This window comes from Desmodus rotundus, chromosome 6, assembly GCF_022682495.2.
Source record: "Desmodus rotundus isolate HL8 chromosome 6, HLdesRot8A.1, whole genome shotgun sequence".
Taxonomy (NCBI): Eukaryota; Metazoa; Chordata; class Mammalia; order Chiroptera; family Phyllostomidae; genus Desmodus; species Desmodus rotundus.
The window spans coordinates 5,913,593-5,941,191 of NC_071392.1; the positions used below are offsets into that span (position 1 = coordinate 5,913,593).

Below are 27,599 nucleotides of genomic sequence, written 5' to 3' on the forward strand. Positions count from 1 at the left end.
CTGATGGGCACTTAGGTTGCTTCCAGTACTTGGCTATTGTAAATTGTGCTGCTATGAACATTGGGGTGCATAGGTTCTTTTGGATTGGGTTTCAGGCTTGCTCTTCTCCCTGGTGACCCACTGCCCCATGAATTATTTGCCTATCTTCTTCCAACCAAATCAATTCTAAAAGCAATTTTTAAAGTTCAGTTATATGATAAAGACTGTTCCCATCAGACCTGAGTCAAATTGTAAATGTGTGTCTTTTGCTTAAGTATGGATTTTTTAAATGACTATTTGTTCCCAAACTACCTTTAAAATGTGCATATTTACAGAACTTAGCCATGCTGCAGCTTGGAAAATTCCTTTGACACAGACTGGAGTATTCAGCCACAAATGCTCTTGACTTAAAAGTTGAACCAAATAAAACTTGACTGGAAGGCGAAATATTTTATAGGGAAAGTGACATTTTGTAATAATGGAATAAATGAATGCAGAAGAGAAAATGAACCAGGCTCAAATATCCTCTCAGATCCGTGTGGATGTACAGGGAGGTGAATTGCAATTAGACTTTGCCTGTTGTTATTACACTAATAATTCTGTCTGTAAATGAACACTCTTAAACTGGTAGAACTCCAGTCTTCTTAAACCTTCTAATCACGTTGTCACATATCTGCAACCCCATGTCTGGATGGTGCCACATGCAAGTCTTGGTAGTATGCTAATGGGGACAGACACAGAAAGAAAGCGATGGGTAAATCATAGGACCCCTTAATCAAGCACTTCAACTTGGAACCAGATCAAGCAATGTTTAAATCCTCCCAAAGAACACAATCCCACCAAAAACACATCTATAATTTGACATGAGCGAGACCACAAATGGAGTTAATAAAGATGAAGGAAGTGTGCTTGCCCGTCTTCTCTCATACCCGATACACAAGTCAGCACCCAGAGCTGATGTGGGCAAGTTTAAGAAAATCAGCAACGGACTGTCAGTCACCCTTTTAATCTACGAGACAATTAATAAGAGGGTACAAAGAATTGATGTTTAACTCTGGGAAAAGACAAGCAGTCGAGGTTGGTCTTAACCCACTGGGTTAGCTGAGGGTGAGGAGAGAGCTGGGGGGGGTGTGTCCCCTCCCCAGGGCTGAGAGACAGGGGTCTGCCTTTCTGTGAGTCCTGGTCAGGTGCATTTGAGGTTCCCAGCAGAGTCCAGGCTGAGAAATGCCCATCAATCTTCATTTTCAACACTCAGAAATAGATATTTCCCCAAAAGGATGGCCAGGGTGCAATAGAGAAGAAACAAGCCAATGCAACAAGAATCTCACCATCACTGAATGAATCAATAAAACAGTGATTCAGCTATTATATTAATTACTCATCCGACCGACACTTCTTGATGCCTACTCTATCCACAGTGATGTGTGAGGAGCTGCAGGACAGTTGAAATACTCTAAGCCTGTTATCTCTGGGGATTTGGTTTCATATGCTGGAGTGGTATCTAGAGAGGCCTTTTTTTTAAAGCACCTAAAATGATTCTAAGGATCAGCCAGTTGGGAGCCTACTGATCGCAACAGTGATTCTCAGTCTCGTGTTGTCGGGTTGGTGAGAGAGGGAGCAGGCTGGGTAGGGGAGAAGGGGGAGGGCAGTGAGGAGGGGTGGAGCTGATGAGAGAGCTTGGATCCCTATTGCGGTCTGTGCCTGTAGAACAGCACCTGTGGCATCTGTCGCTGGGGATAAGCGACAAACTTTTGAGCCCAACACTGTGTGACTGCTTAGAAGCTGAGTGACCGGGAGTAAGTCACCAAGCTCCTCCCGGGGGGGGGGGGGGGGGGGGCAGTTACATCCGCTTTCAGAATTGTTCAGCACCCTGAGATGGTAACAAGGCCTCTGCCCAATGTCTGCTCCAGGTAAGGCTGGGTTTCTGGCCTTCCTCCCTCACACGTGGTGTGCCCTCTCTTTTTTTTCCCTTTTACTTTAAAAAAATAGTTTTCAATCTCCACAAACCCAATCCCAACCCACATTCTCCATGGATGCTTCTTGACACCCCACCACCCCCACCTCCAAGGCTGGCTGACCTGCCTCCCCTGTATTACTTGACACTTATACTCAGAGTCACATAATCTAATACTTAATTGTCCTCCAGTTACTTCGTGAGTATTGGTTGGTTCCGCCAGCTGGCTTCTCCCTGGGCACTTGGACACTGCTTTTTTCCATAGACATGCAAAAGAATTACTTGTTGATTGATCGAAAGTACCTGTTGGGCGGCTGCCATAGAAGACATCTAAAGAGGGAGGGGGCGTCCTCTCTTTCCTGTGGACAAAATGCAGTGGGGACCAGACAATACTGCGGCCGCCTCTGGTAGGCATTAGCATTCTGAATAATCATCAGAATGCCAGTCTCCTTCCACCCCCACTCACTTATTTTGTTGCAAAAATGCAAAACCTGCATTTTTCCATAAACCAGATCTCACTCTACGCCCAGAGTGAATGCAGCGTCTGTGTTTCGCATTCCAGCGTGATAATTACGCATTAAGCTGCATGGCTAAATCTTCCCTTTCTCTACGAAAACACAAAGGAATGGCTAAATACTCCAGTGTGTTATCTTGTCCTTCTTTCCACGGGGATTGCTTTCTTATCACGCAGATTGCCCTCATGCTGAGATGTGCCTGCAAAAATACCTGAGAAACCTCAGATGTGTATATGACTTGAAAGGTGAGTGAGGAGTTGAATTGCAGGGACATCTGTATCAGCAAGCACACGAATGTACTGGGAAGAGGTATGACTCTGTATGTATGTGTGTGTGTCTGACTGCATGCCTGTGGAGAAAACAGATTTTTTTAATGAGGAACAAAAGCTGGATTACATAAGCAGCCCTGTTTGAAACAGCTTGTATAGCAAAAATGGAAAATGAGGTATGAATATTCATAAATAAAATGGGAGAAGTAGTCCTTTGCGAGGAAGAAGTGGAGTTAGGAAATTCTGAATCTTGTTTGACCAAAATTGTATCCAGGAAGTTGTAGAGGTTTGTCTCACACAATGTATCAGACAAACGCAAAACCAGCTGACCCCAGTGCCTGAATGTTCCCCTTCAGCAGCACACTAATAACCAGTTCATTAATTTTTCCACATGTTATGGAGCCAGTTTGTCTTAAACAGATTTGATTCTTGCATCTCTGAAGACCTGGAAGGAAAAAAAGAAATAAGAAAAATAAGAACTATGTACAAAAACTAACTCCAAATGAATCGAAGGCTTAAACGTAAAAGCCAAAACTCTAAAAGTCATGCAAGAAGACATAGGAATAAATCTCTGTGACCTTGGATTGGGCAATGGGTTCTTAGCTATGACACCCCAAACATAAGCAAGGGGCCTGGCAAAAAAAGGTCGAATTAAGGACCCAACATCTTCACTCACCAGCTCCCAGAGGTCCTGCTTCCTACAAAGTCCTCACCCCAAATATTTCTGGGAGTCTCCTGGAGACGTTTTACCTCCAGTTCAAGAAGAAGTCATAATTGTTTATCACTCAACAAACATCAGCTCTGTGCCTGGTACAAGGCAAGTACCTGCCACGCTTTAGGTGAGGAGTTCCTGCCTGCCCTCACCCTTGACTTTGTTCTTTCAGTCTGGCCAGACTATCACTGCCAACCATGAGGCAGAGGGCATCTTTCTAGACACTTTCAAGCAGCAACTAATTTTAAAAAATATCATAACACCTGCTAGATGAAACATAATTCTCCTTAATCCTCTCAACACAAATAAGAACAAGATTTGTTGGCTATTTACAAGGGGAAAAAATGTGTACTGCCTTAGGTCAGAGATAAAGTTAGATTTTTCATCGGGTAGCTTTAGCCTATGGGATTTCAAAAAGTAAAGGAATTTCACATATTTGCAGAACAAATAGGCTTTTGAAAAGCCAACTCTCGAAACGAGTCATCGCTGGTTTCCTGGGGCATCCAGCTAGCCATCTCTGACACGGCCTTGCCCAGCGTCCCACTGAAACACCTGTGGGACCCAGAGATCCAGGGGCCCAGACAGACAGCCCATCTAAGACCAGAACCTGCATAGCAGCTGCACGCACTCATCAGTAGAGTTCACGATTTGTAGAGCTAAAATCAGATTGGCAGGACCAATGCAACATTTTAGGATTGAGAAATCCTCACCCCACCCCACCCCACCCCTGGCTCTGGGACCTAAGGGTCTCGCAGCCATAACTTGTATAGGTGTTCTTCTGCCTTACCCCATCTGGGAGCCAGAGTGTTAAAATCAACTAAACTTGTCAAATCAATCTAGGTACAAAAGATTGGATATTAAGTTTTTTACCTCTCTATTTATACTTCAGCGAGATTGCTTTTACATGCTTTTGGCCAATACTATGGGGACGTTTTCGTAAATTTAAATTATGATAGAAGGAATTCTATCTGTTAGGGATGCGTACTCAGTACCTAGAATAATGCCGGGCATAGATTAGACCCTCGATATTTACTGTTTGAGCTTTTGTACGTAATTAGTTTTAAAAATCAATAGGACCATAATCAGCTTCTAGTCACTCTTGCACTTTAATTTTTGAAGAGAATTTAGGCACAGAATTCTTTAATAATTTCATAAAGAACAGTCATCATGAAATTCGCTCTGAACTTAGAGGAAGAAAAGCAAGAACTTGTTAAAAGAAAGAACAGTCCATTTAACTGCAAAGGAACACAAATAGCTTTTGTTTGTCAGTGACCTTCAAGCAATGGGCCCCTCGCCTTCCCCCCACCTGGGGCAGGTGAGGGCTATCGGACCTGCTCATTGGCCAGAGCGGAGCTGGGTCCCATCAATGCCACTGCTGCTCCAGGAAGAAGAAATAATTACTTCTCAATGCCTCACATTAATTTCAGCCCTGGGGAAATCCAATTTAAAAAATAAAGAATTAAATGGGAACAAAAGAAATACTGTGTTTGATGTTCAGACTAGAAGGTTAGAGACTAAAGTCAGCAAACAGAAGGACGTGTGTGGGGCTCAGTGGGCTGACACGCACAGGAGGCCAACCCCGGCCTGTGGTGTGATTAGCATGCTGGCTCCCCCTGTGAGTTGGGGGTGGGCAGGCATGTCTCTTTCCCTCCATCCAGTCCAGGTGCAGAACGCTCTCCAACCTCCTGGCACTGATTCCAGAACCTGATGCTGTTTTAGGAACCGGCATTAAAGTCTTGAGTACTGATTGGAGGTTGACATTCACAAGGAGTAAGAGGCAGCTCTGGGGCCTATATTTACCTCTCTCTTTTCTCCCTGCCCCAGCGCCTCCTGTGGACGAAAGGGGGCCACCTGCTAACCTGACACTGCACGGTGGGCCTTACAAACCCAGAGACCAACAGTAACCACATGAGATGGTTTGGACATAAAAATTCCTGACTGAAAACGGGTCATGGTGGCAGTCACTTCCTAGGCCCTCAGTGTCCTTGACAAAGGTCAAGCTCTATCATTAAGTGAGCCTGTCTGTGGTCTGTTTGCCTCTGAGAGAACATGTCTTTGAAAGGGCAGAGTCATCTTCTTTTTCTGGACCCCTCAGGGCAGCCCCACCACACCAGAGCACGGGCCACCACCCCTCACTGTTACCTTGTTCCCCCAACAGTCTCATACCCACTGATACAAAAGAAATATTTCCCTCTCTGTTTTCCTCTTTACCCAATCTCGGAGATTTCCCTGCTTTTCCAGCTCCCACTTCCCTAACTGACCACCAGTGGATTTCACGCAACCCTCCTTACTTACGGCCCCTCCTTTGACGCTAACATCCGGGAGACGCTGCAGCACTGCCATTCTCGGAGCGTCTCCTCTGTCTGTTGGGATGTTGCTTCCCAGCACTTGTCATCAGTTTGGCTCAAGTAAACTCATAAAAATTCTCTACAGGTTTGGATGTTTCTTAATGGCAACAATCCCTGTATCTAAATGACTTTCTCCCTTCACTTTCTTGTCTCTGAAAGCAAAACATGAAGTAGTGGACTAAAATATTTTTAATTTTGCCATTTAAAAGTGCTTTAATATAGGGTTTTAAAATTATTCAAGTGTGGCAAGCCCACCAGATCAGAAGGCAAGGGCCACTGAGAAGACAGGTTGTTATACTCACAGATCCCACAAGGAGGGGCGCACCACACCGTGATGGGGTGGGGGGACAGGGGGAAGCACCAGGCAGGAAGGAGACAGACACGGACGAGGGGGACAGTGTGAGCAAGGGCCTCTCTAGGGGTTTCTGCAGGAAGAAGTGGGCCTGGCACGGTAAGCAGGCTTAGGATGGACTCGTGTAGGTCAATGTAACAGGTTCTGGAGCACAGGGTCCTATCCCTCATTGTCTAGGCGATTTGGCAAGCAGGTAGTGGCCCCCAGTGTGAAAGCTGGATAAAGGAGGGACTCGGGTGAAAGGGCTCTGGACTGGTTAGTGCTCAACGGCTTGTTGTTTACTCTCTCTAGGAACTGACCAGACCAGGTATCAAAGCATCAGAACACAGGAAATAAGAAAAAAGATGTGGCAGCTTGCTTTAAAAAGGCATAGATTCAGTTTACAAGATTAGTAAACCAAGCATTTCACGTGGTCACTTTCCTCACAGCATTGAACTTGAGTTATGGAAAGGTCAGTCGACCTATAAATTCAAGCGTATGAAAAAGGGTCCCAATTTATACAGACTGCTTCTACTGCCTGAGACCCATCTTCATCCATGACCCCAGGGTTTGTCCTTTCCGAGAACTAAGAAAAGTGCTTCAGGAGAAGGATGTTGTAGGTTTTATTCTTGGCCATTAACGGGTCACAGCGGATGTTTAGAAAAAGGATGGCTGAGGGCTGCTGACGACAGCAGGGAGGTTTTCTTCCTATCACAGGGTGCAAACCCAACCCAGAGCATCAATACCAGAAGCTCTGATGACTCAACAGAAGTTCGGAGCCTTGGAGAAGTGGGTCTGAAGGAACTTATTTTCATGGCAGGAAAAAAAGGACATCGCCTCATTGTTCCCCAAGTGGCTGTTTCTAACTTCTAAAAATAAAGTACTGACGACGAGGTCAGGGGAAGGGGGACATCCAACTACACCGAAAACTAAGATTTTAAACTAAGACTTTTCTAGCCACCTATTTTTGGAGTTTGGAAAGAATTCTCTCTAGCACTAAAGCTGATGGAATTGGATTGAAAAGTACAATTCAATGAATTCCAGTTTGCCATAATGCGAAAGCTTGCTTCCATCTTGCCGTGTTAAGATGCTCCTCACTGAAACCCATGAGGGGCTATGTACAATAGACTTCTCTTCCCCCGGGAAGGATAGGCAAACGTAACAAAAACAAAACATGCCTGTGGAGAAAAGGGATTGCTAGAGGATAAAGAATGCCAAACACGATGCTAAAAACTTCAGAGGAAAAACAAGCCTCGGAAACGGCTTTATTTCCGAAGCGGGGAAATTGTTTGACACTGTCAACTTCAGCGGGAAGAAGAAGATATAAGCTTCATGAAAAAGATGCAGAAAAAATAGTAACAAAAAGGCCTGAGATGAAAAAGGAAACTGGTGAGATAAGAAAGGTAGTCAAGAAAAGTAAAGATATAATAGTAGCAGAACCCCAAATCACAGCAATTACTGGGCAAAGACAAAATTGCCCATTCAGAAAATCAAATCTGTAATGAAGGGCAAGATTAAGAAACTACAGGAAAACAGAGAAAAAGACTAAAGGAATAAAAAATGATAAGAAGGATGATAAGTGGACAGAGAATAGAGTCAACCGAGTAATTACGTGGTATAACTGAAGAAGACGGTGGAGCAAGAGGACGAATCAGACATAAACATATAATAAAACATAAAACTATTTCCCAGGCCAAAAAAATACTGGGGGATTCAACTCAACAGGGCTCAACATATTTAAATTAAAATTTGAAAATTTAGATACACCCTGACAAAATATTTGATCTACATGAACTACAAGAAAGAAGAAAAACCCCAATAAGTCAAAAAGTGGGTCATGTGCGAAGGCTGCAAATCACTTTGGCCGCTGTCTTTTCCTGTGCGACAGTGCATGAGAAAGACAAAGTACTGGCAGATTTTGAGAAAAAAATTGTAACAGGAATTTCATCCCATGCAAGACTGTCTTCTTGCAGTATGAAGTCAACATAAAAGTATTCACAGCTTTGTAAGGATTCTGAAAATAGGTTATTAGCTCTTTACCTTTTAAAGAAAGGTATATTCTATCTGAATAGGAAAGTGAAATAAAGAACTCAGGTTGTAGGTTCTTTGGTGTTAAAAAGTCAGCCAATCATGACAGGTGCCGCTTAGTTCAAACAACTAACTGTTCAAGATTTAGTGATGATACCAAATGCAAGTTGAAAAAAAGTTGTTTAAAAAAAAAAAGCTATGGGTGACAAAAGAATAGTTTAATTCTAGAATTCTTAGTCAAAAACTTATATTACAAAACTCAGGAATTATGGTGATTTTGATAGAAAAGGGGATTTTAAATTTAACATTGTATATGTGGACTCAAAAGATTGCTTTTCATTCTTGATTTTGATGTAATAAGATTGTAATTTTTTTATATTTTCTTTTAAAGCTTAAAAATAACCCATACCAACATAAAATGCACGATATATAACCTTCAAATCAATAGAGATAAATGCAAACACATAATGTGCTCCTAGTTTCAGTTTGAATAATGCCTATTAAAATCTATATGTAACATGGTGGGACGCGTTTGTTCATTTTCTTTTCAATGGGTAGCATTTTCTAAAAGGAACACATATCAATTTTAAATAGAAGTTGTTTTTTTTTAATAAAGAGGTGCCTTTGATACATAAATGAAAATAAATTCATCGCCATCTTCCAAGGGGTCTCCATGCCCAACATTTGCCTGCTCTGTGCAACTCCCCATCAGAGCCCACCTAATGTGCAGGCTCATCCAACATCCCGCGGGCAAAGGGGCTGAGTGCAAACTTCCAGCTGGGTTTTGAAAAAATAACCTGCACTGTTTTACACAACCAGTTGCACATTTACGGAGGTTAGATAGAGGATTCTTCTTTTCTTCAAATCCTAGGATGTCAATTATTCACATACCTTTGTCTTTGATTAGAAAGTAGTCTCTTTGAGGCCCTCAATTATTTCTTTTTTCTATTCCCACTACCTGGCCCGGAGCCTGACTGTGTGTTTGTCACACAGAAGTGACATGAAATGATGTAAATACAATTACTCTGCCAGATGGTGGTTGCCGTCACCGTATTCATCCCCATTATCGACTCACAGCCTTGGTTTTCTTCGGTTGCATCTTGAGCCATTTCCAACTTTCTCTCCCTCTGTGTTGTTCTGGTTTACTCACCCCTGCAAAACCCAGGTGGCATTTGTTACTATCTGTGCTTTTAATCACCAGGAGCTGAAATGAGCCACAGCAGTGAAACTGCCTCTTTCTGCTATACTGAAAACTCTTTCTATCACCTGATTTTATTTGGTTCCTGACTTTTCTCCCCCCAGGCTCTGTGCATCTGCACTAATTCTACTTTTTCCAGAGGACGGTGGGAGTGAGCGCTGTAAACATGGCACACCCCCAGGCCTGTGTTCATGCTGTTCACCTGGCCCAGGCAGCCTTGCCCCCTCCCTCCCCTCGTAGGTAGACTCATCTGAATTCAGATGTCACCTCCTCCATGAAGTTCTTCTCCACATACAGGTTTTCACTGCACATTTTGCTGTCATTATGATCATGCTTATCAAGCAGGTGGGGCCTGTGTCTCCTTCACACCCAGCCCCATTCCCCAAACACTATGACATGCATGCATTCAGTAAACCCAGATCTACTGGGAGCGGACCACATGCCAGGCCCTCTATCGGACTCCCAGGATATAACATTGAACAGACAACACACAGTGACCTGGCACTGTCCACGTGGAACTCTCAAGCTTACCTAGTAAGATAATGACTAATTTTGACAGAGCTGTGACCAAAATAAATGGACCAATATACAGGAGTGTGGGAGGATCTACTTCAGATAGATGGTTGAGGGGAACCTAAGGCCAAGGTCTGAAGGCAGAGAAGGAGCTAGTCGTGCGGAGAGCCAGGTAAGTGCCTTCTGGGCAGAGAGAAGAGCATGTGCAAAGGTCCTGAGGAAGTCACAAACTTACTTTGTCCAAGGAAAAGAAAAAGGCCAGGGTGGCTGGAGCAGAGGTGAGAATCGCTCATTAGGGAAAAGTGTGGCGTGAGCTGAAGCTGGATAGGTAGAAGAACCCAGGTAACACTAGCCCTGCAGTTGGGGGGAGTGTGATGTAAGTCCATTAGCCATGAGATCCCACTCAAGGGTTTCAAATAGGGAAGTGATGTTCCCTCATTTCTAATTTTGGAAGACCCCTGTGAAAGGGGATTGGCATGAGACATATTTTGGGTGGATAGTGAGGCCATTTACTGAGATGGGAAGAAGGTGTATGGGGCAGGTTGGGCTTTAGACAGTGTTGGTTTGAAAGTGGAAGAATAAAGGAGGCAGGTAGATATATGAGCTTGTAGTTTATACAAATGTCTGGCTCAGAGATTTGATTTGGGCCATATTCACGCAGACATGATATTTATGGCTATGGAATAGAAACAGATTGTTTTGGAAGGATCAGAATAGGACCCAGGCCAAGACCTCAGGCAACCAAACATTTGGAGGTCAGATGGAAGAGGGAAAACTTGCAAAGGAGCCCAAGAAGGGGGTGGGGGGCAGGAATGTGTGACTTGAAGGAAAACTGAAGGAGAGTATTTCAGGAGGAGCAAAAGGCCCACTATGTGGAAGACTCTGGGAGAGCCAGTGAATGGACAGATTTCCTTCTGAGCTGGCAACCCTTCTGGCTGGCAGCCTTGTTGAAAGCAATGTCCATGGGTGGTAGACGCAGACATCAGGAGGAATGGATGGTAGAGGGGAGGAAGGAGAGATGAAGTGGGAACAGGCCTTTGAGAGAAATTTTGGTGGGAAGGGGAGCAGAGAAATCACTTTCTGCCCAACCCCAGAAGACACATTCAGGACATCAGGTTTTGAGCACCCTATACTTTTTCAAGACCACTCAAATAGAGAAAGTATCAATGGACCCGATAGCAATATTTATAGTAAATCGTGTGAGTTTGGAGGAACCTTCTGTTAATAAAAGTATTTTTTGGTTCATTTCTGTACTGTCCTATAATGGCTGAAACCTTAAGAGCAATTAAAATTTGCCAATTAAAATGTATTATTTTATTCATTAGTCGTAGCAATGCTATGAGAGAGGTACCCTATCTCACTCTAAAGATGAGCAATCCAAGTCTTGGAGAATTAAGAGATGATAGCAGACCACAGATAGTTAGTGGCAGAGGTGGAACTGGAACCCTAATTCTGACTTCAGAGTCTGTGTTCCCAACCTTTGCAAAACAAGAGATGGAGACAAGAAAGAAGGTATTAATAATACAGAATAAAAACTAAAAACTTAGCCATTCTCATTCAAAGAAAAATGGTCTTTCTCAATTCACTAATAATTTTGGTAACAAGGCGATCTTTGTTGAAGAATCTTCAGCAGTAATTTAGATAATTCTGCTGGTAGCTGAGAATCAAGGAATGGAGGCCTTAGGTGTGACCTGTTCCCTGCCCCCCACACTCTGCCTTTTAAATGCAAGCAGGAAAGTGACTTAGGAAATACCATCAACTCTCATTAAATCCAGACCAGGGTTGTCAAATTCATTTTCACCGAGGGCCACATCAGCCTCACAGTTGCCTTCAAAGGGCCGAATGTAATTTCAACTCCTTAACAGTTAAGGGGTAGTTACGTTCATACAGTCCTAAAATTATTTCGGCCCTTTGAAGGCAACCTCAAGGCTGATGTGGACCTGGTAAAAATGAGTTTGACAGCCCTGATCTAGACTATTTAATATTTTAAATAAGGTCTCTGTCAATATATCCCACACATTCATAAAAGAAGTGTCTGAATAAAAGCAAGTAGTATATCCTTTACTCAATGGATTGATGAAAATATACTTATTCAACAACTCCTAACTATGTTTTTTTTTTTAAGTAGGTTCCCTAAACATTTGACTAACCAGGACCCTGCATTTCATCATTGCTTAAGACAAACTCCAGGTAGGAAAATGGTCTCATGCATTGCCCAAAGAGGTCCCCACATGTGTGTACAAAAACTAAATAAATAAAAATAAAAATAAACCACACACATGGAGCGTGAGGCTGCACAGGAGAGATGACCCCTTAAAATAACCCACTCTGCTCTTCAACCCAACAGCTCCTCTACCCACATAGAGAGCCACGGACGGGAGACACTGCAGCCTACAGAAACGAGTCAGGCAGGGAGCCATTCAGTCATCCGCACATGTGGTCCTCTTGCCAGTGGTTCTGAGTTTCTCAAAGGCACGGAGCCAATGGAGAAATTGTTCATGGAGAGATGATTCCTTGGCTTGCTTGCCAAATGTCACAGGGGTGACACACCAACACAGGATGGCGAGAGGACAGAGAAGAGAGCGGTGACGTTAGCATGACCGACTCCAAGGCAACGGTGTAACGTAGTTTTTTTAAAATTTCTGCATTTTTAAAGGAAATACGTGCCCGTTGTGCAAATCACAAAGAAAAGAAGTAGTGCAGACACAAACCACCCTCAGAGAGCACTGATATTTTCTGGGAAAGCATTTCCACAGTTGAAATAGAATGAGCATGCAAACATCTATTTCTTTTTCGTGCAGTTTCCTACCACATTATGTAATCTCCAGCATCATTTAAAATTCCCACATATACAGGCCACATGTAATACTCCGTGATATGGGTAAGTGGCAACTTATTTAGGCATTGCCCTCTTATTGATTATTTGGGTTCCAGGCAATGTTCAATTGTTGTAACTAATCAGAGAAGCTGAGATAAACACTTTTGTACCAACCAACTTTGTCTTTATCTCTGATTATTTTCTTAAGTGTACATCGACAGAAGTAAGTGTAACTTCTGGGTCAAAGAACATAAAAAAATTGGGGACTTTGTCAAATCACTTGCCAGAAAGACTGCAGCAATTTCTATTTCTTCAAAGTATGTATTGGTGTGTCTGTCTCACTAAACTCTGGACCACCACAATCCTAGCTTTAAGTAATACATATTCATTAGCTTGATGAGTAAAACAATTACTCATAGTCATTTTGAATCCTTTGAGTTCTTTATTTGAACCTATTAATGCTCTGTGAGCCACCTGCATTTCCCTTTTATGAATTATCTGTTAATATACCTTGCTTGTTTGCTTTTTGGAGTTTTTGTGTTTTTAATGATGGGTTTGAATTTGTTGTATATCAAAACCCGAATCCATTATCCTCTCTGTAGCAAGCAATCAGGTCCAGTTGTCTCCCTTACTCAGGATTTGCTCAGCCCCAGGATGGTGCCTTTGGGGGCGAGGGTTCAGGAGGGTGTGGGGTGTTCAGGCACAGGTGCCCCTGTCCCATGGATGCTGCTGAGGAGTGGCTGTTAGGGGCTACGTGTGGATCATACTTTGAATTATTGTTGGTACGCAGTGATGAGCGATTGGAGACTAAAGTCCAAAGGAAGCAACAAAATCGAATCACACCTGGAAACGGAGATCAGGGGTGTGGAGATGGATGGGTCAGAGGGAAGACCTTCTCTTCTGATCCTTGAACTTGAGCCTTCTCAGTGGTCACCTGTTTTTGACTGACGGAGCATTAAGTTTCTCTTTGTGTAAATTTAAACACTGCGATTTAAACTAAGACATACCATTGCAAAGGGTATAAGCTCCTTCTTTCTCTCTGCATAAAAATAAAAAAAAATTTAAAAAAAGAATAAACTAAGATATGGCATGGAGTGGAGGGGATATTTCTTTCTCATGGAAAGAAATATGATAGGTAGAGATGAGTGAAGATATCAAAACATTAGAAGTGTTTGTGAGATTAATGTTAAAGGAACACAGGCCTTTTTTTTTTTTCTAATACATGCCTGATTGGTGAACCTATTTGATGAAATCCTGGAAATTATATAGAAAAAAAGGAGAGGTAAAAAGCCCTAAGAGATAGGCTAGCCTGGGAGCAGAAGGTATGGAGTGGGGGAGTTTGGAATTCTTTGTAGACGGTGAGTAACCTTTAAAGTTCTAGATATGAATAAAGTAGCATATTGGGAATATTAGTTTAAGAATGTGCAAAATGGGTTGAAAAGAGAGAGAAAAAAAGCAGGAAGATCAGTTATGACTTCCTTGCTTTAGTTCATTTCAGGAAGACAATTGGGTGATATGTGTAGCAACATATATAATACATCCATCTTTTGACCCAATCATTTCACTCCTGGGAATTTATTAAAGAAATAACAGGGAAAGTATACAAAGTTGTATATGCAAAGGTATTCCTTGGGTAGTCATTTATAATAGAGAAAATTTAAAACACTAATTATCCAATAGTTCATAAGGTGGAAAACTATGGAAGGATTAAGCATCATGATGCAAACCTGTATTTATTAACCTTGAAATGGCCTCACGATCTATTTCACTGAAGCAGAAGGTCACAACCAGTCCACTCAGGGTGCCTCCTCCTTCATTGGAATCCATAGGCATCATCTCAGTGCTTGCAGGGTGGGCATCACAGTAATGGTTTCTAAAGCAGACCTGATTTAAAATAAATTTCACTACAGGAACTGGTCCCCTTCCTCTCTTTCCTTCCTATAAGGGATGAAGGAAAATGGGCCAGGGGCCAGGGCTTGTTTGTACACAGTCCCTGGTGCCAAGTGGCCCTCAGCTAGTCTGTGCCAGTGTTCAGTTCATGCGGGCCCCGAGTTCTGGGAGTTTGCAGTATATGGTGACACACCCGCTCTGTTTCACTGCCGTGACCGCAGTGAGGCATCTGATGGCCTTCCAACCGGCGTTTCCAGCGGCCCCTCAGGTCAGCTCTGCGGTACGGATGTGTGACGCAGCAGAACCGTCAGGCCTCTGCGTTGAGAAACCCCCTTGGAGTCTGTACCTGCCGGTGGAGAGCTGGGCCGGTCTGGCGCATCACTTGACCTCTTAGACTCTCTGTTCATCCTGAAAATGGGGATAATGAAATAGCTTTCCTTTAGTTGTTGTGGAATTGGACACAAATAAAAGCCCTCCTTTACTTAATTCCTCCCTGTCCAGATCAGATATTTGGGACAAGGAATATTAGTATCTAGAATAGCTGTTTTTTTAAATCTTAATATAAAGTAACATGCCCACAACACCCACTGCCTAAAATGATGAAATATTCTTCCTTTTTAATTAGTCTCTTTGGAAAAACAAAAACAAAGATCATTCCCCCAAATATCAAAAAAACCTTTCCTATTTAATAAGTGCATATGCAAATTAAAGAGGATCTCACGTCGATTATGAGTACTTAGGATGACGTGATTATGTTACTCAGGTAAACTATCTCAAGCTAACATTCAAATCAATAATGTGTTCGCAGAAAAGAAGCCGTACCTTCTTCAGATTCATCTAAAACACTTTGCTCATGGAAACAAAATGCTATTTAAGATCTTTGCCTACTTGCCCTTTATTTTCCCACCCATGCTTCAAATACTAGATTCGTTAGGGGAACAAATTCACGTACTTGGAAGTTTATAATTACTGTACTTGGTCGTAAATATTACTGTATGAACATGAGCTCTAATGGTCTTCTACATTTTATCCAAATATTTAGCATTTTTTTCTTTTTTATGCAAGATTTAAGAACCAAATAAAATTCAAAGTTATATTTTTAAAATTAAATTTATTGGGGTGACATTAGTTAATAAAATTATATAGGTTTCGAGTGAACAATTCTATGATATATCATCTGTATATTGTATTGCGTGTTCACCACCCAAAGTAAAGTTGTCCCATCACCACATATTTGACCCCCTTTACTACTTAAGTCCAGTACTTTAGAGCTGGCAATCACTGATCCGCTTTCCAACCTCATGGATTCGTGGTACCTTTGTTAGAAATCCGTATCAGTGGAATCATAAAGGATATACTCTTTTCTGTCTTGTTTGCATTGAGTGACATTTTGTCTGTAGTTCATTTCTTTCTATTGCCGAGTGGTACTGCATTGCACAGATATATTAGTATTTATTCATCTGTGGTTGGCCATGTAGATTGTTTCTCGTCTTTGCTATTATGAGTGAGACTGCTATAAAACTCATGCAGTTTGTGTGTGAACATACCTTTTCATTTCTTTTGGGTAAATGTCCTGTTTATCATTGTGACAGTGATTCCAGGGGTATATCAATTTGTCAAAATTCATCAGAAACAAACGTAAAGTTAGTGCATATGCCTTTGTGTGGGTGACTGGGTGAACGAACCACGGTCATTCATACCGTGCAATACGAGTAAGAAATACAAAAGAATAAACTACCGATACTCATAATAACTTGGAGGAATTTACAGGGAATCATGCTGAGTGAAACAAGCAAACTGGTACCCCGAAAGGTCCCATACTGTATGGTTCCATTTGAATCTTATGTTTTTATGAGTTCTAATGGCTACCAATCATGTGTAACTGGAAAATGAAGGTATTTTCAGGCAGTTTCTCAGAAAAATTTACCTCCCATTCATACTTCCTGAAAACAGATGATTTGGTTGATGTATTTCAGTGAAAAGGGATTCTTAGAAAACCAGAAACCAAGGTATTCAGGAAACAGAGGACATAGCTACAGGGTAATGGAAAGAAATGCTGGGAAAATAGGAGGGAAAAGACCACACCGGGGCAGAAAGGTCTGAAGACGCCCCAGAGAATGTCATCAAGAGTAAAGTGGATTCCACGTGTAAGGACATGAAAGACTCCAATGCGCTCGGGCAACTTGAAACTCCAAGCAGGGGGAAAACACCAAGAAAGGCATAGAGCACCCATGAAGGAGGGCGCCGAGTGCCTTGGTCCCAAGGGGTGAGGGGTCTGGGTGGCACCTGCATCTTCTTCTGGAGGAAATGATGAAAGAGTGCCAATTAGAGAATGTGGCAATGTAAATTCTGACCATACTGAGCAAATCTAAGTACATGGAATGAGTGAACAAGGCTGAAAACTGAATCAGTGAGCTAGAAGACAGAGCCGGGGGCTACTCCCAGAGGGCAGCGCACTCAAAGCAATGGAGAGAATGAGAGAAAAGTGAACCGATGTGAATGATAATATCAGAAGGTCTATGTGGTACAATATCCATAAAAAAGGTGATATTATAAACAAAGAACTAATAGAAGAATTGGTGAACAGGCGTAAGGAAGCCAAAATTTTAGAAATCTTTCACCGAAGAGAGTTAACAGATACTGTATGAAGCCGATGAACCAAGAGATACTAGTGCTGACAGTGAAAATCACAGACCTAAGCACCGAGAAGGAAGAACAGATGTGAAGATGTGTGTTGGCCGCTAGGGACAGGAATGGGAAGACTGTTAATTTTCGTTTACTACCTATATTTTTTTTACAACAGAAATATTTCTTTAAAAATTTTTAAGCAAAGAATATTGCTCTTCTCACCTGACTCTCATGGTCAAGATTAATCACCATTACGAGTTTACTGTACTTTTGTAGGGATTCCTTGAGTTATTCATCAGCGCTACTTCTTTGGCTGTGGTGTTTGCGCCATGGGTGGTAAACAGTGTACATCCGCACGGGTATTTGAGATCTGCAAAGTCTCAATAGATGCTCCACCGAACAAAATTCCAAACAGGAGCGTGCGTGTGGTCAACAGGAAACTTGGCATCCCCTGGAGCTACTTTTTGTTTAAAAGTAGGGCGGGATGGCTAGTCCGGAAGGAGACTGGTACGGAGAGTAAACTCTACATTTTGGGGTGCATGTCCTTCACCCCTGGAAAGTAATGTAATGACGAGGACATGGGGATGTGTTGGAGATGAGCCCAGAGTCAGGGTGTCCCAGAAATGACCATAGGCTAAGTAAGAGTGGAGTCGGGTCTTTCATTTCCTGACCTGCTGGGCACAAGGCTGCCTGAGGCCCAGTCCAGTTCAGCGTTTGGCTAGGCCATGGCAGCAAGGAGGGCAAGCTGCTTGTTCGTGATCCTCCCAAGCCAGAATGAACCACTGTCAGTTCTACATGCCCTCTTCCTCCTTTGTCACGTGTCAGTCTCTGCAGCTGTCCCCAGTCCCTTGGTTAGTGCATGGCCGTCGACTCCAGCTTTGGCTTCCTTCAGTAACTCCCTGCCTGTTCTTCCCATGTGCATTTTTGTCTCTCCTTGAATCCATCTCTATTTAGTGGGATGACCCCTTAAAACTTAAAAAAATAACCCTGATCATGACAATCTCTTGCTTAACATATTTCACTCGGAAAGCCAAACAAAAAACAAAAAAAGTTTCAGCACCTTCCTGTGATCCTTCCTATCCTGTCATGTGACTCTCGGGGACTTCCAAATTTTGCTTCTTCCCACTTGTCTTAGATCTAATTTTGACATCCTCACACATCAACCAAACTGGCCTTTTAAGTTTCCTCCTACAGTAAGATTTCTACAAACTGTTTGTTTGTTTGTTTGTTTTTGCCTAGAACCCTTCTGCATTTATCCAACCCGCTTTCTTTTCTCCTCTTGGTCCTGGCTAACACATGGTCTCCCTCTAGGTCTCGACTCAAGCAGAACTTCCCAGGAGGCTTGTGCAGGATGTCAGCATCCCTGTCCCTCAGGGTCCTGCAACTACCTGGTGTTACTAGGTTCATTTCAAGGGTCTTCCTGAGCATCCATAGAAGAGAGGTACCAGGAGGGGGCACTCGAGTTTCTCATGCTCGCCTCTGTAGCCTCCCTCTCAGTAGGTCACATTCAAGATATGAAGTGCACATCGAATTAATAATGAATGATTGACAGGAAGGGTGCCTTGCACAGGACCACTCCATGTCACTCTTGATTGCCTGCCAGCTGCCCAGGCCTTGTTATCTGTGATGCAGCAGCTTTCTGAAGCTGAGGCCACTCTCTGGCCCCTGAGCTGTTTGAAGTCTGGAGTCTAGCCAACATGACCCTGATTCTAAGATAGGAACAGAGAATAGATTCTTCAAGCAATACATCAAGGAAGTAGAGGCTGATGGGGGCAGAATTCTGAAACAAATTACTAAATGCATTATTAAATGCACAGGGCCCATTTGGAGTCCAATAAGTGTTTTATTTTAATGAATTAGAAATGAATATTTGTGAGCACTCAGAAAGGAAAAAGTTGATCAACATGAGTCATCACTGATTAAAACCTAACAAGCTATTTGTGTATTTTGGAGTTTCATAGTGACATTTCGATAACCTTCCACTCACCCCTCCTACCTTGGGTTCTGTACATGTAAGGGAAGCTAGAGATATGGGAAACATAGGAGCAAGGCATGAAAATCTGGGACCCCCCCCAACACCTGTCCATCTGTCAACAATGCAAAGCTGCCTTGTAAGCACAGTCCAGCTAATCAGTTTAGACTTGAGACTTCGGGGAGTTTTGTTGTCTAGCCGGCTCTCCCTTCCCTGCTTCCTTGCTTCCCACCCATCCTGAAACTGAGATTGGTGGTCCTGCAGCGGAGATCCTGAGTCCACTTCCCTACACCTGAGAGGTAGACAAGGCGATTCATCTGCAAGGCCAAGCCCTGCCCAGTTGGGCTCACTGCAAGTGCCAGTGAAGGGCTGCCCTTGCATTCTGACCCCTGCCCCCATCCATGGCCCTCCTCTCTGCTACAGTGCGGCCTAAAGATGGAATGGCTCCAGCTCTGTCCAGGAGCTGAAATAAAATCAGAGCAGTAATACCAGCTCTTTCCCTCCCCTACGGCTATAGACTCATATGTGGGGGGAAGGAGGGGATATTGCTCCTTTTGGGGGACTCTTAACATTGTTCAGAGGACTGGTGTGGATAGTACGGGCTGAGGCCCTGTTCTAAGAACCTCACGTGTATCAACTGCTTTCATCCTCACTCAGCCCCTCCGGGCAGGCACGGTTCTAATCCCGTGAGTTCTCACCTGCATAGGGTCACGGGGCCAGTGAATGGACGTGCTGGGATTTACACCAACCACCAGCCAAGTCTGGAGATGGAGCCCAGGACCCCACCAACTCTGCTGTGCCCTCTGCAGAACCAGCGGAGTCCGGCGTGGAGGTGATTTCTCTAAGGCATTTGGCACCTCCAAGACGTCTTTATGAATACAATGAAAAAATAAGACTTGGCAATTCAGAGTACAGTTCAGAGGGTTATTAGTAGCTAGATGAAGCAGTGAACCCGAAGAATGCTGATCCCCGCCATGGCAGAGGGAGCCCCGTAGTGGGGTGTCACCCAGGCCCCTAGCGCTCTCAGCTGATCAGCAGATACAGGAAATACTGGATGCCTGAATCCAACCCAGAGACTCGGAGAGGATGGACCGGGGCTTTCGTCCCGAAGACCGGCCCCCTAAGCACAGGGGTGGCCTAACAGTGACAGGGCAGAGTCGTTCCAGGCTGCTCCGTGCACTGGGATCAACAGTGAGATGTATTTGAAAAATGATCACTGAGGTTAGGCTGTACTCATTTTAAAAACCCAGAGTGTTTTTAAAAATTGGCTCAGGGTAATTGATGGCATTAATTAGTTAATTAATTTAAATAACGACTAAAGTTTTTGAAAGGGCAGCCTTGGGTGTTCTTCGAAGGGAAAACAGATGGTTCAGATGAGAAACATTTGAAACCATATCACAGGAAGATAAAAGAGAGTAACTGAGCATGTTTACTCCTCAGAAGAGAATCTTTAGTTAGGAAGGGAGGAGGGCTGTCTTAGAGAACCTGAGGGTTAACTCTCACGTGTGACTTAGGTACTTCGCGTTGTCTGCAGACGACAGAGCTGGGAGCAAAGGTTACAGGGAGATGAGTCTGTCTCGTTACTGTGCACGGAGGGGACGCAGACTTCCCAGGCTAGTCCTGGGACACTTATAACAGCTAATATGTACCGAGTGCTCACCATGTCTGCACTCAAGTTAAGGTCTGTGTGTATCAGCTAGAAAGTTGTGGATCGAATTCATACTTATCACCACAAGCATCTCAGCATCATAAGTAAAGGATACTCTTACTGATTGCTTATTGAATTACCTCATTCGATAGTTGCCCTGTTGACTGTTATTATTATATCATTATTTTATAGATGAGAGAATAGAGAGGTTAAATTACTTTCCTGGAATCATCCTGATTTAAGTTACTGGCTTATAATGATCTGGACCCAAGTGTTCCAGCTCCTACTTCCTCCCAAGGTTATGCACATAGTCAGGAGTCAGAAGAGCTGTCCTTGGAAATATAATGCGAGCCACTGATGAAAGCCATATATGCCATCTTACTTTTCCTAGTGGTCACACTGAAAATGTAAAAAGAAAGCAGCGAAATTATTTTAAGATATATATATGTATATATAGTATAAAAGTATATCTTAACCCAATTAACTCATTACATCTAAACTATTCTCATTTGTTGAAAGGATGTAATCAACACTAAAATTATTAACAAGCTATTCTACATTGTTTTTCACACTCAGTCCCCTATCTTCTGTTAACCAAACATCTCAGGACTAGCCACCTTTGAAGTGGTCAGTAGCTCTTTGCAACTAACTCTTGGTTGCTAATGAACAGCTAGCCCAGGGTTCCGATTTCCATCTCCCGGGCCCGGGGGTGGGGGGGGGGAATGGAGGGTGGTTATTGGAATTTAAAGAGGAGCTTTACCTTTCTACCTTTGATTCTACTGCCTCTCTGCCCCCAATTTACTACCTTCTTTGGCAATGGAAGGGAATGCTTTGCACCTGCCTTTGCGTTTTCTGGTGGAGCCAATGTAGGTATTTCTGAATTTGGGTAGGACAGCTGTTTCTCATGCAACCTTCCAACAGGCTCATTTCCCTCGTGGCAGGTAAGCTGGGAGTCAGCGTGCTTGATTTCTGCTTTGAAAATGACTGAAGTAGGTTGCATGAATTAAGTAATATATCCTAAATATGAAATTGGGGGTAGAACATCCTGCTCTGTGCAAAGTTATGCAAAATTTAGGGAGTCCTGGCTTAACTGATCAGAAATAAACCCTGTGGTCCATAAACGCCTAGGTGAGTGTTAGGGGCAGGAAACGTTCTGTGGTTATTTTTGCCACGGGGCCCAAGGGTAGAGGCGGAGCGTTAAGACCAACACACCAGCCTCTTCAAGTAGCTTTAGAACAACCCACCGAAGTTTCCCCTCAAAATTCCAAGCCGGTTGCCAAAAATGAAGGCATGTACAAAGATGTCACGCGCTCTGGGCCTCCTGGAGGTGGCGCTCTGAGGGTGACGAAGTTAATTAATGCCTGCAAAATGCCGCGTGTGAGCTCATCCGAGAAGCCAGGCTCTGCACACGTATTATTTATAGCAGATCTGAGGCGGGCACGGTGTTTGACATTTTCTTCTTTATAAGTGTGGGGACTTCAAAAAGTCGTGGGCACTGCCCTCTTATCGCCCCCACCCCTGCCCCCGGGACAAAGTGCGGTGGGCAGGCAGCAGGGCGCGGGCAGGGGGCGAACGCACCACCCGCGCGTGGCCAGGCGCAGGTGCCGGGGCGGCAGCGGCCACCCCGCAGCGGTGGCTCGGGAGGAGAGCTCGCGGCTGGTCTCGGGATGCCTTGCAGATGCACACCGCGTCCCCGGCCAGCAGGAGGAAGGAAGAGGAAGTGAGAGCAGCGGCAGCCGGCGGCGCACAGCCGGCCGACGCGGAGTGTAAGTGCGTGTGCTCCGGCGGGCGCGAGCGGGCGACGATGGGCGCGGGGTAGAGGCAGACCACCCACGCCGCCGCGGCCCGAGCAGGGCCACAGAGCCGCCCGCCCCCCTTCAATGGTCCCGGGTCGCCGGAGCTCCGTTCGCGGGGAGCCTTCGCCGCCACAGCCGCTGTCCGGAGACCCTGGGCAGGTTCGTAAAGTTTCCCGGGCTGGCGCCGCGCCCTGACTCGCTGACCTCGGCGCTACCGGGGGGGAGGTGGGGCTGGGGCGAGGAGGAGGCGTCCCGCTCTGGGGTACTTCGGTCGCCGCGGAGACACTTTTGTTTCCTCCCTGGGGGCGCCGCGCTCGGGCGGGGGTGGCCGCGGCGCTCTGCGGGGGGAAGGCTGCGGGCGCGCCGGGGCGCTCCGCAGTTGGGGAAGTCTGGGCAGAGGGGCAGCGGGGGCAGTGGGAGCGGGGGAAGGGGGCCCCCGGGATGAAGCGCAGGGCCCGGGGCCCGGGAACCCGCAGACACATTCCGGCCAAGGCCGACTGGAGGGGGCCGCCGGAGGACTGCGCTGCTGGCGCCGGGGGATTGGGGACGGGGGAGTGTGGGTTTGGGGGCTTGGAGACGCGAGAAGCTGCGCCAGAGAAGAAACTGGCGGCTCGGACTCCCGGCTTTTCTCGGGCACTGGCAGAAGGGAGGGAGTCCCCCTGCAAGCGCGCTCCTGGTAGGGGGCGGTGATAGGCTGGAGGGATGGAGGGCCGAGGGGGACAAGGGGGTGGTCGGGGCAGCTGGGAGCCCCGGGGACCACTGTTAGTAAATAGCCACCTCTGGGGACACGTCGAAGTCCCCGCTGGGACCGGGAAAGACGGTGGGGGGCTTCGGTCAGAGAGACCAGCGTCGGGAGAGGGGGCGCACCGGGCGCGCCTTCACAGAAGGGGGCAGCGGAGCTCTGGGGACCCTACAGTCTGAGCGGAGAGGGGCGGCAGAGATCGCAAGAGTAGCTTTGAGGAAGAGGAAATACAGAACTCAGCCGGACCCGGGTGCGCGCGTGCGTTTGGGGTTGGGAAGTCCGTGTTGTGACGCGGGTGCGCGCGAGGGCGGCGAGAGTGTGTGTGTGTGTGTGTGTGTAAGATGGCTCTAAAGGGGCTCGGGAGCAGGGGCCTCCCCATTGAGTGACCCTCCCCCTCCTGGGGTGGGTAGCTTTTGAAGTTGGCAGCTGAGGGCCGGGATTGCTGGTGTTAGGTCCTACAATGACCTAAAGCCCAAGTGGTTGGCCTCCAGTGGCGACCTGGCTCTGGGGGCCTCTGGACAACCCCAGAGACTCAAGACTCACGGAACATACTTTGTGATGTGCTGTGCCCCGACCATGCGACTCCTAACACCCCTGGCCATGCGAGAGGTGCACTTCATTCATTATACAGTATTTAAGATTTTAGAGAACCTAAGGCAAGCGTTTCTGCCTCAGGAGGCCGAGGCCATAAGCTCCCCGTTGAGGGCTACCAGTGACTTGCAGGGGTAGGGTAGTGAAAGTTCTGTCTACAAAGTATAAATCATTAATGACCTGTATTTATGTAATGACTCTTGGAGGGCAACTTTGCGACGCAGAGAGACTGTTAGATGGAGAAAGCTGGCTGGCAGCAACTGCTATGAAGGGCTTCCTCTGGTGATGATCTTCCATATTATTTCACCTCTGTGCTTCCAAGGTTGTTTCAAGGATTCGTGTTCCCTCTCCCGCCTTACAGCACTAGGGGTGGTAAATGAGAAAGGCAGAGCCACTGCTCCCCTGTGGCTGACCTTTTTCCTTTGAACTGACCTTCTGAACCTTTGCTCTTTCCTGTGGAGTATTTGCTGTGTCTTTAGGGTTGTGGTTCAATGTGCGTGTTGCTTTCTTTCCTCCTCTATTTATTACTCATAGAATTTCTTTTTAAAAAAATTAGGTGTACTGGTGCTTGGGAAACTGTGAGGGAATGACCTGGGGTATTGGGGTACTGGAACTCCACAAGGGGGTTGGGGTCAGGAGGGAAGGGGACTGGGGGACATGTTTGGGGGGATTCAGGGAGGGGCAGGCTGGGAGGCAAGCCCAGACCTGGACTGAATGGAACTGAGCTCCTGGAGCAGTCACTGGGCTGCAGGGTGGGTGGTCCTGTTGATGGCAATGCCCACCAGTCCCCTCCACGCCCCCTTACATGTCCCATCTCGAAGCCCTTCTTAATCCAGCCACGGTGGCTGCCTCACATTCTTCTTTTTCACTAAGTTCTCTCCCCAGGGCCTTTGCACAGCTTAGTCCTTTAACATGAGGTGCCTTCCCCTACCTCTTCAGATGGCTCACTGCCTTGCTTCCTGAGGTCCCTGGCCAGTTACCAGCTTGCAGCAGGCCTCCCCTGAATACCGTCTATAAAATAGCAATTTGCCATGCCGTGGTCCTCCTAAGTTACTCAGCTTTCCCTCTGAGTACTTAGCAGCCCCTGGGATTACATATGGATGTATTTATTTGATTCCATGTGTCTCTCCCATGAGGTGGGATTCCATGAGGGCAGGGACCATCTCTTGTTTATAAGTCCAGAACCTAGATGGCTTCCCAGCGTAGAGATGCTGAATAAATACTTGTTGACTGACTGAATAAGAGACGCCTGTTATGGGAGAGGCTCACCAGGGAACTACACCAGCAAAATGCTGTAGCATGAGCGGCCAGCAAGAAGCCCAGGTCCCAGACTTGCGCTTTTTCTCCCGTGCCCAGCGGCTCTTCTTGCAGACCCCTGTCTGCCCAAGTCCGCCCCTGCCCTAGAATTTTGGACTGAAGAAAGGAACAGAGAGGTGGTTCCTTGGGAGAGTGGTGAACAGGTACAGATGACCAATAAGCAGATCTGGTGTTTGGTAGATACTCCCCTAGGAAGAGGGAGACATACAATGCATCCCACTGCGCTCTCCCAGCAGGCGGAAGTGCGGGCAGGGAGGAGAGGAGAAGAGGTAGGAAGGAGGCACACGCAGGGGAGAAGAGAGGAATGCCTAGAAGAAAAATGAAAGCGTGAAAACAGATGAGGGGCTTCCACAGCGCTGCTAAACCACAAGCATTTATTAAGTTACAGTGTTCAGCTAGGATGATACTTATGTGTTTTAAAGTCATTTACCCCCTGTGGATGTTTGGTGTGAATGGGTGGGAGAGGTGGAGAGCAAGTGCTTTGAAGCCTTTGCAGAGAGGATGTGGGTGGGGGGCGTGCCGAGGAGCTCAAGTATGTGCACATTTTGCTTGTGTTATCATCTTTCTCAACACCGAAGGTCTAGAGATAATTGTTCCCGTGGAGGACTTCCCCTGGTTGAATGGAAGACAGTAGGTACCCTTCAGGTTTGTCAGTGAAGCCTGCAACCCCTTTTCAATGCCTGAAACCATCCAAGTGGATAGATTGGCTTACAAGACACTCATTCTGTTGAAGTTGGAAAGGGTGGGGAGCTGCTACCCACCTGTGCATCACGAAGCCTCAAGTGTTTGCCTGGTGATGCAACTCCAGTTCTGTTCCCTTCTAGACGTCCCATGTCTGGAACATGGGGTTGTCACCAGGGGCAGATCACGATAGCCAGTGATTAGGGCCAGACGAGCAGTTTAAAACACGGAAGGGAGGAGACTGCAACAGAAAATAGAGTGTTTCAGAAAACAAGCATCGAATCCTAATGTCCAGTGTTAGCACTTAATGTGGTCCGGGCAAAAAAAATCTGTTAATAATTCTAAAGGCCCCAGGAATCTACCTCTTTAACCGCTTTGCCAGAGATCCTGATGAACGTGGTTCATAGTCCACGCTTTAAGAAATGCTTAGCTGCCTCCCTCACCTTACAAAACGCTGTTGGTTTTCTCTCCTGCAAGAGATGTGACTTGCAAGTGTTGAATTAGGTGCAGTAAATGCATCAGCCAACTTTGAAATGCTACTGTTTCTAGAACTTGGTGGCGTGCTGGGCCCTGATGCAGCTCTCTTGGCGGAACTGGAAATCCACATGGCGTGATTTTCACTTAGCGATATGGAGAAGCAGTAGCCTCATCCGTAATAACTCTTCAGCCTTAGAATAAAATGACTGAATATACTTTTTTCTGGCCAGCTTTTAATTTAGAGCTTTTGGGGTCTTTGGAACTTTGCTCAACTTTTTCCTTTCATATTTTATACCTAGAATTACCCTGTAGGCATGATTTTAATTACTTTCAGAGTTTTGCAAAGACCATAGTAATGTCTTCTGGTGGCAGGCACGCTGCTGTGCTACATAATTGGATTAAGCCTTGGAACTGACCTGGGCTTGCGACTGGCCAAGCAAAGAAGAAAGAGGCTGAGAACCTCAGCACTGTCCCCAATGTAAGGACTTTGCAGGCCAACCATCCAGGGGACAGAGAGAGGGTGGCTCCCATGAAATGCACGTGGCCTGTGACAGCATTTGAATATGTCTAACGTGGCCTTTTTAGGTACAGCAGAGCCAGCCCGAATGCACAAGACCCATGCTGGTTTCAATGTTCCGTTTTCTGGATAATTTATGTGGTCCGAGTGTTAACGATTAGAACTTACTGGTAACAGCCAGAACTGAAGCCTGCCAAACACTGGTAGGGTGCAAGGTGAAGTTAACTGGTGACTTGCGCTCTGTGTTCTGAACTTGAACAGGGTCAGTGCAGGGACCGGTGGAGTGGAGTTTTGTCACCGGCCTAAGGTGGGTAAACAGCCAAGTAGCTGATAGGCATCCGTGTGGGAGAAGGGGTGCCGCTAGCTCATCCAGCAGACCTACCACAGCACCCCGTGGTGCGGTGCTGGTAGAGAAATTAGTCACGTGTATAAATAGAGAATGATTCTCAGTCTGTGTTCTAGGCCCCCCACCCATGAACCCCGACTTTCAGAATCTGAGTGGGATTGTTATTGGAACCTCCACTTTAGGAATTGAGGCCATAGCTGTGGCTGTTTTCGTTTTAACTGTTAAAGCAGGGGACAAAACATGCCTCCCTGGGAGACACTGGCAAACCCCCTACTGGCTGGGACTCCCGCGCTGCTCTGTGTTGGGAGCATTGTACCTGCTCGATAAGC

At 45.6% G+C, this 27,599-nt stretch overlaps 1 protein-coding gene across 3 annotated transcripts in view; it reads left to right on the top strand.

Annotated features, from left to right (window-relative positions):
- Nucleotides 1-22,225: 22,225 nt before the first annotated feature.
- ELMO1 (engulfment and cell motility 1) overlaps nucleotides 22,226-27,599 on the top strand; it is a 468,564-nt gene continuing 463,190 nt past the window's right edge. Inside the window, exon 1 of one of the 3 annotated variants that reach the window (XM_053925918.2) lies at nucleotides 22,226-22,758. The gene's annotated coding sequence lies outside the window, so the exon portion shown is untranslated. The remainder of the gene's footprint in view (nucleotides 22,759-27,599) is intronic. The other 2 variants (XM_053925919.2, XM_053925917.2) reach the window with 2 other exon arrangements.